The 5,026-nt window shown below is 44.4% G+C and overlaps 1 long non-coding RNA gene across 1 annotated transcript; it reads left to right on the top strand.

Moving 5' to 3' along the window:
* The first annotated feature begins 440 nt into the window (after positions 1–440).
* Positions 441–3,743, top strand: LOC147578255 (uncharacterized). Its single transcript, XR_015254992.1, has 2 exons — positions 441–1,094; positions 2,450–3,743. It is a non-coding gene; the product is annotated as an uncharacterized LOC147578255 (long non-coding RNA).
* Positions 3,744–5,026: the final 1,283 nt, after the last annotated feature.

The following is a 5,026-nucleotide window of genomic DNA, read 5'->3' as shown; positions in this document are numbered from 1 at the left end:
CTACCATAAAAGGTCAGAGCGGCATTTTCCAACAGGGGTCCAGGACTTTTACTACCTCCCCCAACCCAATCCCCCACCCCTGCCCCCACACTACTACCTTGGAGGCTCCAAAAGGAGTCTGAGAGCTGTTGTCTCCATTTTAAAGGAGTCTAAAGAGAAATTGTCAATTCTTTTTAGGCTACTCAGATTCCTTTGTTTTTTCTGGTGTCCCATCAACTCAGTGTAGTAGGCCTGAGTTGGGAAATTGAATTAATCAATAAAGGATATTTGTCTGGCAGGTTGAAATCTTTTGAAGCACTGAGATCCCCCCTGAAAGCTGTAGAGTGGTGAAAGGTTAGGGCTTTGCAACTTAATCTCCACTAACAAAGTCTTAATCCAAATGGATCAACTCTTTAGTAAAACATTCAAGCAACACTGCCATTGTGCTGGAGAAGAAGGGTATGTGTTGAAAGGCTGAAGATACGTTGACCTGGATATCTAGGTCCATAATGCAAAAGAAGCAATAGACCACAGTGGTTAAAGTAATGGACTTTGACAGCAGAGAGACACTGTTCAAATCCTGACTCTGTCACTTGTTAGGAGTTATTGACCAAATTATTGAACTTTGTACATCAGTTTTCTCATCTGTAAAATAACAGTAACCATCTCATCGGATTGCCAACTGGATGCAATGCCATAACGCGTTTGAAGTGCAAGATGCCTCGCACTATAATAACCGTTAAGAAATGCTGCCTTACATTTTTTTCAAAGGACTATAACCCAAATCGGTCTTCTGTTATGCCACAGGACATCTCCTCCTCCCCCATCTGCCTACTGACTATTTCCTTTGCAAGCCCTGAGCTCATTGGATATTTTGGCTGATGTTGGAAAACTCTTGGAACAAAAGCAGAAGGAAAGTGTAGTCTGGGTCCGAAGGCTAAGCAGCAATCTTTTCTCCCTAAGTGATGACTACAGCTGGCTATGGCGTAGAGGGCCTTGGCACAAAGAGGAGGGTGAAGGACAAATAAAGTTCCTGTTTACAGGAAGCTCACTGTCTGATGGGGAGCTAGGAGTCACGCTTGGAAAAGAGAGAGACCCACCAAAACCAGACTCAGGTAAGGATAAATGTTGAATGTGTAAGTGCTAGGAGGGAAATCCTTCCTTTAACAGCAGTGGACTCAGAGGTTCACGGTGGGTAACTGGTCAAGGAAAGCTTTGCAGTGCTGTGCCCTCACCTCACTGAAGCTCCTTTTATCCCTCCAAGCTGCCCTTCCCCCACCGCCGCCGCCCCGCCCCACCAGCTGCTATAGTAATCGCCCTAAAGTACTAGGTCAATCATGTCACTCTTCACCTAAATGCTGGTGACACCTGCGGAATTAAGCACAGACTTTGTAGCCTCTCCAGTGTGAACCCATCTTATCACCCGTGCTCCCTGTCATGTGCCAGATTGTGGTACTCATTGTCCCCTGAGCTCATCCTGAGCTCTGGCTCCTCTGCACCTTTCTTCTTCTTCTTCTTCTTCTTCTTCCTCTTCCTCCTCCTCCTCCTCCTCCTCCTCCTCCTCCTCCTCCTCCTCTTCCTCCTCCTCCTCCTCTTTAAAGACCTTTATTTTTTGGGGGCGCCTGGGTGGCTCAGTCGGTTGGGCGGCCGACTTCGGCTCAGGTCACGATCTCACACTCCGTGAGTTCGAGCCCTGCGTCAGGCTCTGGGCTGATAGCTCAGAGCCTGGAGCCTGTTTCCGATTCTGTGTCTCCCTCTCTCTCTGCCCCTCCCCCATTCATGCTCTGTCTCTCTCTGTCCCAAAATAAAATAAACGTTGGAAAAAAAAAATTTTTTTTTTTTAAAAAATTAAAAAAATAAAGACCTTTATTTTTCAGTAATGTCTATACCCAACATGGGGCTCAGACTTTCAACCCCTAGATCAAGAGTCCCATGCTCCACGGACGGAGCCACCCAGGCTCTCCCTTCCTTTTATTCTTTATTCTCTCTCAGGAATGTCCTTTGGTTCTCTCCTATCTCAAACGCCACTCCTCCCTTAGAAGCTTCCTCTAATCCTCTCCCAATTCCCCCAGCACTCCCTCCTCTGAAACTTGGGGGATGGAAGGTTCTCTGAAATCTTGTTTTCTACCAGTTATCATATTGTTGACTGCTTAAGCGTAGGTGAGATGTCTGACTGGATGGTCCCCTCTGCTGACACTTAATATGTACTCAAGAAGGGATTGCTGAATTGGATCAGAGCTGAATAACCTTCCTTCCCCCTCAAGACCCTCTTCATATTTATTCTTCTAACAACGCTCTTCCAAGGGAAACAGAATTCATTCTTCCTATTTTACTGAGCAGGAAACTGAGGCCTGGAGAATAAAAATAATTGGTCCAGAGGGGGTTGGGGGTGTGAGGGCTACAGAGGCCAATATGGGAACGTCCATAGCAAAGCAAACCCAGTGATGATTTTGCTTGTCATTCTGTTTAGTCTCTCTTGTCTCAAGGCTACGGTGACAGCCTGGAATGGATTAAACCGTGACTAGGAACTGTCGGTCTCTAGGCCTGGGGTGAAGTAATGTCTCTTTAACTCCATCCTCAAAGAGAATTTTAAAAAGGCAAAAAGAAAGAGGAAAAGAAATTTTGCTCCCCGAGAAATGGAGAAATGTATTGCAACATAAAATCATACACGGCTTTAAAATTCAATGTTTTCCTTCCCTGAAGATAACCCAGGACAGCCCGTCTCTACTGTTTCTCATCATACAAATTGCTTTGCTTGAAAGACAAGTGGGGGTAAATATAGCAGCAGTATCTCTGATGTAACATTCTCTGACCTGGCCTAGACATGCCCTTGACATTGTGCTTCAGCAAGGAAAGAGAAGGAGAGAAAGTAGGTCCTTGCTACTGTGTGTAAGAGAAACTGCCATGCCCAGCTGTTATCGGGGTACAGGAGACTGATGAGTATAAAGAATAAAAATAAAGAAGTGAAGGATGTGAGGATTTGTCAGGTTTCCTGTGTTTGGCTGTCTAGCAGGCAGGCCAGAGCCAGAGCCAACCAGCGGTATTTACCAAGGTGGACGTGGCCCGAAGCCCTGCCCTGGAAACCACACACGGCTCCACTTCCACTTCTGCCCGCTGCATTTTGCAAAGTGTCCTGCCTAAAATATTTTGTAGGTTACTGAATCCCACTTTCCCCTTATTCTTTCCAGGCTCTTTTTCCTTAAGGCAACAACTTAAGGATAGCAATAATGAAACTGTAATTTGAAAGTGGGCAGAACACACACCAAAATGATCATTGTGGTTACCTCTGGTGAGAGGTCAGCGCAGCTGGAGCTGGGAGGAGGGCAGTGGGAACGCCCCAGGGCTCTTGGCTCTGTATGGCTGGACTCTTTCACAATGAGAATGATTTAGTGAATTGCATGCGTAATTTTTTTTAGCCAGGGAAGAAAGGAAATAATGGATTGAGAAATAGCCCACCTGTGATTTATACTTTGTTTAAGCATATTATGAGCTCTCAATTCCCCCCAAAGTAAAGTATCTATTTGGTAGGTTAACTGCGATGTTCTTACTTCCAGTGTCCAGGATAACAACTCTTTCTTTTCTTTAATTTTACATTCCTAATGTAAAATTTCAATTATGTGCCACACATATATATGTAATTTATGTCTGTATAAACCATTTAGAGTGATTTTATATGCATAGATACTTCCATCTATCCATTTCTGTCGATTACCTATTTCCTTGTGTTCTTAATAATACATAAATAAGAGAACCTCATGATACCACTCGTGTGTGTGCCCACCCCCTTCTTAAGATCGCTAGTCAAATTAAGACAGCTCTGCTGTCCCACGAGTTAATGTATACATTAATGTACACAAGATCCCTCACGCAATGCCTGGCATGTGTTAGCTGCTCTATCAGAACTGGGAAGGCTTCTCTCCTCCCTCTTTGTCCACAGAAGAGGACAGAGTTGACACAGAAGAATTTCAAAGAATTTCAGCGTGTAAGCCTCTGGCCTAGGAAACTTAGAGCTAGGAAGTGTTAGATATGATTTCACCGATTTTCCTCACCTTGAGACAGGGAAATTGAGACCCAGGGAGAGTTGCTTATTTAATAAAGACTACAAATCCACTAAGTGGCAGAGCCAAGCGTCTTAATGACTTTTCTGAACTTCCACTTGTACCCCTGGCTCATGTCCAAACTAGTTAAAATGACAAAATTGCCAATTTTTAGAATAACTGTCCTCTCTCTTCCCTTCTCTTAGTGTGTCTGGCTTAGAACTTTTATTTTATACCTACCTAGATGAGCTTGTAGGAGTAAAATCTCAGAGGAGATACAAATGCAGTAACATCTTTTTTTTTTTTTTAACTTTATTTATTTTGAGAGAGAGAGAGCGAGGTAGTGAATAAGGGGGAAAGGTCCAGAGAGAGAAAGAGAAAGAGAGAGAATCCCAAGCAGGTTCTGTGCTGTCAGCGCAGAGCCTAACATGGGGCCGACATGGGGCCTGATCTCACAAACTGTGAGATCATGACCTGAGCTGAAATCAAAAGTCAGACACTTAACCGACTGAGCCACCTAGAAGCCCCTGCAATAACATCTTTAATAATCAGTACTGGGCTGAAGGCATTCTGACTTCCCCCAGAGCACAGTATACATACTGAACAGCAGGTGTGGTTTATTATTACTATTATTAGCATTATTAACATCATCATCCTTATCTGTCTTCTGTATGTGAATAGGTTTTTAATAATGCACTATTAGGGGCATCTGGCTGGCTCAGTGAGTAGAGCATGTGACTCTTGATCTTGGGGTCGTGAGTTTGAGACTTTGAGTTGGGTGTAAAGATTACTCTCATTAAAAAAAAGCGCTTCAGGGGTGGCTCAGTCGGTTATTTCGGGGTAGGTCATGACCTCCCAGTTCGTAAGTAAGTTTGAGCCCCACATCAGACTCTTTGCTGACAGCTCAGAGCCTGGAGCCTGTTTCAGATTCTGTGCCTCCCTGTCTCTGTGCCCCTCCGCTGCTCACACTCTGTCTCTCTGTCTCTGTCTCTCTCTCTCAAAAACAAATA

Source organism: Puma concolor, chromosome C1 (assembly GCF_028749965.1).
Source record: "Puma concolor isolate L17-30 chromosome C1, mPumCon1.1.hap2, whole genome shotgun sequence".
Lineage (NCBI taxonomy): Eukaryota > Metazoa > Chordata > Mammalia > Carnivora > Felidae > Puma > Puma concolor.
Note: the sequence above shows the minus strand (reverse complement) of the source record. Positions and strands in the feature narration are given on the sequence as shown.